Consider the following 10,685-nt stretch of genomic DNA (forward strand, 5'->3'; position numbering starts at 1 on the left):
TAAAACTAATTTTATTTATAAAAATAATTATATAAAATATTAAAAACACACCTGAAAATCAAGATTACAGGGAGATGGAGAGAATTTGAGAAGAAGAGAGTTCTAGAGAGATGATTAAAAACATAAAATAAGACTCTATTTATAGAAAAATAAATTCATAATCCAGTGTGTTGTGGTCCATCATAAGCTTCATGCATGTGCTCCTCACAACCTTTAGATCAAGATCCAATAGCTGGTCAAACTTCAAAAGTCAACATCACACGTGGCATCGTTTGACTCGTCCGATTTGCCCAAAGAACGGATGAGATTTGGCGGGTTAATGGGTGGATCGGGTTGACCCGAATACAAAGATTCGGATCCTACAACTTGCTTCACCAACCATTGCCACGTGGCACAATCATGGCCATTGAATCATGAACAGTTGAGATTTAGTCAATATTGTCAGCTATCCCATGCACTCATATCTATTGTAAGCTCATTTCATCATCCATTCAGTGCTCGGTCAACAGAAAAAGTCAACTTGTTTTACACAAGCTCAATTTTAAACTGATCTTGACTGATCTTAAGGTTTTCGGAATCCAAATTTGACCTCCGTTTATCTGTTTGGAGCCTCAAATTACGTGAAATTAATATTTTTCCTAATAAACACATAAAAATACACAAAATTAAATATATTTAAAACATAATTAATAATTTTTAATATATTACATAAACACAAATATAAATTATAACATAAGCATAAAATAACATATTATCGCTTGATAATTAAACAATTTTTAATACTAATCAGCCAATAACAGTGACTTTATAACACACCTATCCAGAAGGGAAGATTGAAGATGTATTGGTGAAGGTGGATAAATTTACCTTTCCAGTAGATTTCATAGTGTTGGATTATGAGGCAGATAAAGAAGTACTAATTATTTTAGGAAGACCTTTTTTAGCCACTGGAAAGACATTAATTAATGTGCAAAAGGGAGAGCTAACTATGCAGGTTAATGATCAGCAAGTTTTATTCGATGTGTTAGATGCCATAAAGAATCCAGATGATGTTGAAGACTGTAATTTTATTAGTGTTGTAGATTTTGCTATTACAGAGAGATTAAACAATTGTTGTAGTAAGGAAGAAATTAAGGCTGCAACATGTGATGAACTTGAAGATGAAGATCCTAAAATAGCCAACATAGCATGGTTAGTGGAGAAGCAACTCGTGGGAATAGATAAGTACTTTGAATCACTTGACCTTTCAAACATGAAAGTAAAACCTTTTGTTCCCTCTATTGAGTCACCTCCTATTTTAGAAGTAAAACTTTTTACCTTCACATTTGAAATATGCATATCTCGGTGACAATAACACACTTCTTATAATCATTTCATTTTTTTAATGCAGATCAATAAAAGAACTTACTAGATGTATTGGGGAGATACAAGATGGCTGTTAGATAGACCATGATAGATATCAAAGGAATCAACCCTTCCATAGGCATGCACAAGATTCTGTAGGAGTATTGTTACAGCAATTCTGTAGAGCAACAGAAAAGATTAAATCTCATCATGAAGGAAATTGTGAAGAAAGAGATCATCAAGTGGATTGATACTGGAATTATTTACCCAATATCAGACAAGTCATGGGTAAGTCCAGTACAATGTGTTCCAAAGAAAGGTGGAGTAACAGTTGTAGCAAATGAAAAGAGCAAGCTTATTCCCATAAGAACAGTGACGGGATGGAGAGTTTGCATAGATTATAGGAAGCTAAATAAAGCAAGAATGAATGATCACTTTCCATTGCCTTTCATAGATCACATGCTGGACAGACTTGCTAGAAAAGAATACTAATGTTTCTTGGATGGATATTCAGGTTACAACCAGATTGTTATAGCATTAGAGGATCAGAAGAAGACAACATTCACTTGTTCTTATGTAACCTTTTCTTTTAGAAGGATGCCATTAGGTTTGTGCAATGTTCTAGCAACTTTCTAGAGGTCCATGAGGTCTATTTTTTCGGATAAGGTTGAGCAAATGCATAGGTATTCATGGATGATATTTCAGTCTTTGGTGAATCATATGATGACTGCTTGCATAATCTTGAAAAAATGCTTAAGAGATGTAAAGAGATCAATTTACTGTTAAATTGGTAAAAGTGTAATTTTATGGTACAAGAAAGGATAGTCTTAGACCATAGAGTCTTTAGAAAGGGAATAGATGTGGACAAAGCAAAAGTAAAGGTGATTGATAAACTCCCACCACCTACTTCAGTAAAGGGCATTAGGAGTTTCTTAGGACATGCTGAGTTCTATAGAAGGTTTATTAAAGACTTTTCTAAAATAGCCAAACCCTTATGCATGTTGCTAGAAGATGAAGACCCTTCAATTTTGATGAAGATTGTTTGAAGGCCTTTATTGAGCTAAAGAAAGCTTTTGTTACAGTAGCAGATTGAAGTATGCATTTTGAGTTGATGTGTGATGTTAGTGACCATTCTATTGGAGCAGTACTAGGGTAAATGAAGGACAAAGATTTTTCACTCCATTTATTATGCTAGCAAGACGTTAACTAATGTACAACTCAACTATACCACCACTGAAAAAGATTTGCTAGCGGTTGTTTTTGCATTTGATAAATTTAGAGCCTATTTGATTGGCACCAAGGTGACTGTTTACACATATCACTCAACTATAAAATACTTGATTTCAAAGAAGGATGCCAAACAAAGGTTGATTACGTGGATTCTGTTGCTACAAGAGTTTGACTTCGACATTAAAGATAGAAAAGACATTGAGAATTAAGTAGCAAATCATCTTTTTAAGGCTGGAAGCATATAAAAGTACTTTGACCAAGAAGGATATCATAAAAACATTTCCTGAAGAGCAATTGTTAATGCTACAAACACTCTTAAATACTGCAGCAATCAGGATTTTCATGGTATGCAGATTTTACAAATAATTTAGTCAGTGATTATTACCACCCGATCTAAGCTACCAACAGAAGAAGAGATTTCTCCATGATGTCAGAAGCTATTAATGGGATGACCCTTAATTGTATAAGTTGTGTTCAGATCATGTGGTCAGAAGATGTGTTTTGATGAGGAAATTTCAAACATTCTATAGTCATGTCATGCTACAACATATGGAGGACACTTTTGAGGGCACAAGATAGCAACAAAAGTCCTTCAATTAGGTTACTATTGGCCTTTTATTTTTAAGGATACTTATGAGTTTGTTAAATCTAATGACAGGTGTCAAAAGGCAGGGAACATCTCTTAAAAGCCTAAGATGCCACTCACTAACATTACGGAAGTGGAACTTTTTGATGTATGGAGGATAGATTTTATGGGACAACTCCCACCCTCTTTCGACAACCTATACATCTTAGTGGCTGTGGACTATGTCTCCAAATGGGTAGAAGTTGTAGCATTACCAACTAATGATGCCAAGGCAGTAGTGAAGTTCCTTCAAAAGCAGATCTTCTTAAGATTTGGCACTTCAAGAGCTATTATTTGTGGTGAAAAAACATATTTTTGCAACAAAACATTTGCTGCAGCATTAGCTAAATATGGAATCAAGTATAAGGTTGCTATAACATATTATCCACAAACAAGTAGATAGGTAGATGTATCCAATCGAGAGATAAAGAGGATTTTGGAGAAAATTGTAAGTCCCAATAGAAAGGATTAGTCACTTAAATTAAATGACTCCTTATGGCATATAGAACAACCTACAAAACTCCACTTAGCATGTCCCCATATAGAATTGTTTATGGAAAAGCTTGTCACTAGCCATTTGAGCTGGAGCACAAAGCATATTGGGTAGTCAAGCAACTGAATATGGATATGACTGCTGTAGCAAAGCAAAAAAATTACAACTTTGTGAACTAGAGGAGTTACAGTTATTTTCCTATGAAAATACAAGAATTTATAAGGAGAAGATCAAGCTATGACATGACCAAAAAATCGAACAAAGGGAACTCATTCCAAGCAATCAAGTGTTGCTCTATAACTCGAGATTAAAGCTCTTTCTTAGAAAATTGAGATCTAGATGGTCAGAACCTTTCAAAACTATCAAAGTATGTCCTCATAGGGCTGTTGAACTTTAAGATGAAAGAACAAGTCAAAAATTCAAAGTAAATGGGCATCGAGTGAAGCATTACATGGGTGCTGCTATAAATCACCCAAGGGAGGACCTATTCCTAAGGTATCCAACATGAGCAATGAAGGATGGCCAGGCTGAAGAACCTAAAACCAAACACTAATTGGGAGACAACCCAATAAGGGAAGTTGCTTTAATTTTTCTTTAAACATTAAGTCTAGTTTTGCATACTTCTAATTTACGGTTTTGTCATTTTAAATCGAGTATTTAATTTTTTTTCTTTGCCTTATATTATTGCAGCAAGTTTTTAATTAAAAAAAATATAGGTAAAGAAATTGACAGGAGTTACTGTAGCATCATAGCCAACATGGCAGTTGGAAGAAGGTTCTCAATAAACAGGGGAATTAATCATTGTTGCTGTAGCAACGAATTAATTGCTGCAGCAGCAATTTTTATTGTTGCACTGACAAGCCTCAGATTTTTTATTGTTAGAAGGCTAACAGGCTAGCATCAGTAGATCAGAATTTGAAGATAAGGGGAGATTATGCAATCCCTAAATTACTGTGATATATATCCTTTCCTTTTTCATTTAAATTTGTTTTGAAATTCAAAAATTATTTGCAAGTTTATCCTCTTAGTTGCTTTTCTTTTTCTACTTTCCTTCTCGCTATAAATTAGAGATTCAATGTTCCTATTTCAATTACAATATAACTATTTCTATCCCTATCGATAACTCTCAACAATATTTACAATTCCTTTTACATTCTACTTCTGTTTACAGCATAACACAATTATGTTCAAATTGCTACATCAATGCCTAAGTTTAAGACAAGAGCTGCTAGATTGAAGGACCCTTCACGCTTCCATAGCTATAGAGTCGAAGACTAATTTGAGGAATTTATAAAGTCACGAAAACTTTTGGAGGAAAAGGGCTTTATTTTCCTAAAGCAACCAACAGGAGTAATGAGCAGCATCTATAATGCTGTAGTAAGAAGAAGATGGGTAAAATTTTACTCTCACCCCTAAGATTTGATCATATTGGTTGTAAAAGAGTTCTACTCTAACTTGCTATAGTAGGATCAACGCAATATCTTTGTAAAGCAAGTGCAAGTCCCTTTAGACTCTAGAGTTATTAATACTTTCTATAATTTACCTACTGTTGTAGAGTGTGAATATACACACTCTACTAAGAACATGGCATGAAGAAATGAGAGGAGGTTTTTAAAAGCTTAACTGTCTCGGGTAGTGAGTGGATAAATGAAGAGGGGCGAGTGGTTATTAGAATATATTTGAAACCGATTGCCAGGGTTTGGGTAAAGTTTTTGAAATCTCGATTAATACCAACTACCCACACTATTGCAGTTCTCAAGACATACTCATCCTTGTCTATGCTATAGTTAAGGGCTTAGTTATATATGAAGGCAAGATTATTGAGAGGGAAATTAGAGATTGTGCAATGAAGAAAAAAAATATGTTGCATTATTATTTCGTTCTCTTATCACAAGAATATCTGAAGCCTTAGGAGTGCAATTTGAGGGCAATGATGAGAGAATAAAGAATGAAGGGGCCGTTACTGTGAGGACAGTTGAAAGAATTGCTGGAGAATCAATAGTTGCAGCAACCTCATAACGTCGTGCTATAACAAGGATAGAACAAGCTATGGAGATCGAGAATATGCTTCAAGAACTTAGTGAAGCAGTGAAAGCATATGTCCAAGCACAAATGGAAGAAAATAAGAGATTTTGGACCTACTTATAGCATCTTGAAGCACAAAAGCACCAATTTGTCCTCTTCATAAAGAGTAAAGATGCAAACTTTCCAGAGTTGTTGCTGTAGCAGTATAATTTTAGAGACATTGAGGAAGCTGCTCCAACAAATAGAAGTGAAGATGCTAAAGCAGTAGAGGAGGCTAAAGAAGAGTCCAAGGAAGAAGAGCAGCAAGAACAAAAGGCAGCAGAAGATGCTGAAGCAGTAGAAGAGTCTAAAGATAAAGAGCAAGAAGCAAAGGAAGAATATGCAAAAGAGGAGGAAATTGAGGCAAAACCTTCAAATGTGACTCATACATGAAAATAAAAGAGAAAACTTTGGTTGAGAAGAAGTCAAAATCAAAATGGAAAGAGGATTGGATACTGCTATAGAGGAAGCTATTAGCAAAGTTGCTAGAACAGAAGAAGCACGAAGCAGCCAAATAGACCTCATTGCCAATATCATTACTGAGGAACCAGCTGTAACAACACCAGTTCAAGCTGCTACAAAGCAAACCCCAACAAAATCTCTTGTCACAGCCCCCAGGGTTTCCAGTAAACTCAAAGAGGCATAAACTTCTAGAGGTACTATAGCACCAAAAGAGCAAGAACACAAGAGAACAAAGCAAACTCATCGTAAAGCTACCGAACCTGCTGGAACCCCACCAATTAGTCCAACTCAGAGCTAGAAAAAGAAACAACCAGCTGCTACATCACTAGGTTCACCTAAGGAACGCTTGTGAACTGCAACTAAGAAGAAGTGAACCTCTTTCAGCAAGAGCTGTAGTACAACATTCAACAACAGGGTAGTATCCCCTGCTAGCCTAATTTAATTTTACAACTTCTGAAACTTCTCTTTTCTTTTCTTTATTTCACATTGTTCATTCTACATTTTTTTTTGTTGGTTTATGCATGTTAGTCTTTGCTTAATTTTATGTGCATGTGAGGACACAACACCTCTCAAATTTGAGGGGTTATGCTATAATGTAATGTGTTTGTTAATGCATGAGTTTGTGTTATATGTGTAGCTTTGTTCATCTAGTAGTTGTTGGTCGATTATAGAACCCAATGAAAATGAATTGAGTGTCGAAACTAGGGAATAAATTATTGCCAAGTAGAGACAGTTTATAGATGAAGGCTGAAACTTTGTCTTTACACTTAGGCTTTGGTTGAGTTTTGTGAGTATATTGTAGCAAAGCCAGGAAGACCAAAAAGATTAGAAAATATCTCAAGTTTTGAGGGAAAAAAAGTTTTTAGATTTCTCATAAATTATGGTTGACAGTAATTAAATTATACTCCAATGGGTTAGTTGCTGAGTAACCAGAGCTGAGTATATACCCTATATGTAGACTTGAGTAAAAAGGCAGCAAGAGTTATGTGCATTGTTGTAGCAATTGATAAAAAAAAGGTCCTATGTTTGGATATTGAGTAGTCCGGTCTGTTCATGAGTTCCATATTCAGCCTTGAGTTAAAGTTGTCTGCAGATAAGACGATTTTATAACATTTTACATGTCATTACTGTAGCAACTATGATCTCTACAATGGTTGGGTGATTGGGTGTCATCATTACAAATGATAGACATTCACATAAAAAATCAATAATACATGGAAGAGTAATTTGACTAAAAAGAAAAGACAGAATATTTTACTATGGCACAATTTGAATCTAATTGTGACTTCGGTTTCCCCATATATGGACGTACTTAGGTTTTATCTTTGAGTTATATGTAATGTCTGTGTGATGCTGCAGCACCTCTGGAACTTGAACAAAGTGACACGCACATACTTTGGCCAGAATAAGGCCTAAGTTTAGAACTGGAACTGTTATGGCAATTTTGCATGGTTAAGAGTGCGATATGAGGGTTAATGAATCCTAACAAACTTGATGACAGAGCTAAGTTGTTTGTTTCATGATTGTGTGATTGAAGTGTCAATGTTATTGTCATACTTTGGCCAGAATAAGGCCTAAGTTTAGAACTAGAACTGCTATGGCAATTTTGCATGGTTAAGAACGCGATCTGAGGGTTGATGAATCCTAACAAACTTGATGACAAAGTTAAGTTGTTTGTTGCATGATTGTGTGATTGAAGTGTTAATATTATTTTCATTACTTGAGGACAAGTAATGGTTTAAGTTTAGGGGTGTGATAACTCTATGAAATGAGAATTATCATGACTCTTTTAGACTTAAATCAATTTTATTTAGAGAGTAAATGATATGTTTTTATTGCATTTTAGTTATATTTTGCATGAGCATCTATTTTTATTTATTTTGAATAAATTGAATTTGTTTTAGATTATCTTGTGTTTATATTATGTGCATAATTGTAGGTGACCAAAAAGCCCAAGTTTTAGAGAAGGAATGTTGTTGCAACAGACTTGTAGAGATAATGACAGAACTTGGCTACAGAGAAGTTAAAACAAGTTTGGATTAGTGAAGATGCTATAACCGATGTTGTAGTAATCCTGGAGCACTGACGACTGGATTTTGTGCGTAATACCTAGAAGATTGCGATTTGAAGTTTCCAAAAATGGAGGATACGCGCTACACACTTTCGGTTGCCCTAATCCCAAGTTATAAAAGGAGCACGCATGAAAAAAAAAAAAAGAGAGTTATCACTGAAGGAGAATACATAGGAAAAACAATAAGAAAAAAGAAATTTAAAGATAGATTTGAGGGCTGTAACAGAGGACTCAAGGAGAAAACAAAGGAGAAATTACAAAGACCAAGCAAAACTCAGTTCTTCTTATTTTCTTATTTTTTTATTTATTTATGGGGATGTATTTGATGGTTAAAACAATTTTATTTACTGTTCTATCGCAAATCATGAACTGAATTTAATTGTGAGAGAGTGATAAACGATCTTAATGAATGTTTGACTGACATATGTGTATTGCTCTGTATTTACTCTAGCATTTTGTCTTAATTTTATTTATTACAATTCCCTATTTCGGCTGACCATCCATTTAGTGAATAGTAACTAAGAAAGAGCCTAAAAAAGGTTTGACTTAGTGGGTCAAATTAAGACAATACTTGGTTTTAAATTGAGTTTTCCAAGTTCAGTAAATATCAATTTCAATAGGGCCATGCTTGATCTAAAATTAGTGAAGAACTAAATATAAGGATTCACCTTGTAGGGTAAGTGGGACCTAGAATGTATAATGTTATATATGATGTTAGCATAACAATTGGTCGTTGTTGGGTTGTATTTAGATATAAGATAACTAATAAGCGACAGCTAAGGATGCATAAGGGATTCTGCCCAGTGTTGTAGTAGATGCTATAGCAACAGGGTTTAAATTAGAGAAACAATCAACACCATTAAGTGAGTTTAATCACTCAACTACTCTATTCCTATTGAGTTTGTCTTGATGATTGGCTTTAGACTTTTTCTTATTATAATCTATTTATTACATTCATTTTCATTTTGTTAGTATATTTATCTCATCAATTATTTTGCTTTAATTTAAATTGAAATTGCACTGTTAGGATTGTTGTAGCAAATTTAATAACATCGATTCATGTGAAGACGATCTAAATACTTATCAATATATTACTTATTGTGTACACTTGCACATTGACACCCATAACAATAAAAATCACCCAACAGTAGCTCTAATTTTCCTAAAGCCCAAACATTCCACTATTGTTTAGATTAAGATTGATTAGCAATCCCTTGAAACTCTTGGAAAAAGAAAGGTTAGTAAAGGGAATATTACATGTCATTATTTTATTTCTATTTGTATATGCATGTATTACTATTAATGGTATGCATGTATATTTTAAGTATTTCATAGGCTAATTTCCCATCGGGTATGTTGACTCCAAAATCAGTGAAGAGTAAAATGAAGAATGCTCCTATTAGAATTTCCAAACCAGCTCCTCAATAAACTCCTAAGGAAGTAGAGGTTGAAGTTACTTCAAAGTGTACGCCAAGAAGATCTCCCAAATTAACTCCTAAAGTATATGATGTGCAGTACTTGGAGAAAGATGAGAGAGTTCCAAAAAAAAGAACCATTGGTCATCAAATCAACACCAAAACTCCTTAGGCAAGGTGTGAAGAGTACACAGGCAGTTGCACAAGGAAGAAAGAATAAGATGAGTGAATACATGAACATGTTTACAATGTTCATTGAGAACTCCTTGCCTTAGATGATCATGATTGGACATGATACAGCAGCTTTTGGTGAAATTTGGGAGACACACTTGGATAAAATCATTTGTCATGAAATCATCGAGTTTAAGGAGGTCTCCAACTATATTATTAACTTATGGATCAGGTACGTAGCTTATGTTTTATTAAACTTGAAGATATTATTTAGTTTCTTTTATTTAAACTTACTTTATTATATATGTTTTTCTTCTCTTAGATACTTGTATGAGGAGATGGAGAACAATGAAAGTGCCAACCCAATTCAGTTTGGACTTTTTAAGAAGTTACATCTAAAGGCCTGTTTTAAAGACAAGTCTCAATACATTTGAAAATTTTTAGGCTTGGCAGACTTAGAACAGGTCGTCATATTCCCATACAACCTTGGGTATAATCTTTCTTCATTTGCTAACCATATTCTTTATTTAGTAAATTAATTTTGCAAATAATTCTTACTTTTAATTCATGTCTTTAAGCATTTCTTTTTCATTTAGCAGCCATTGGGTGTTATACGCAATTGATATGGTGAGACATACAGTCTACTATCTTGATTCTTTGGATGGTAATCTTGATGAAGAGATGATGCAAATTATGAATCAGTTAAGTGTTATTTTTATATTTGATCATGCTATTTTATTTTTCTTTTTTATGTTAATTATTTGCTAACATTTGCTGCATTGTGAAATGAATTAGCTCAAAAGAACCTTG

This window comes from Citrus sinensis, chromosome 8 (assembly GCF_022201045.2).
Source record: "Citrus sinensis cultivar Valencia sweet orange chromosome 8, DVS_A1.0, whole genome shotgun sequence".
Classification (NCBI taxonomy): Eukaryota; Viridiplantae; Streptophyta; class Magnoliopsida; order Sapindales; family Rutaceae; genus Citrus; species Citrus sinensis.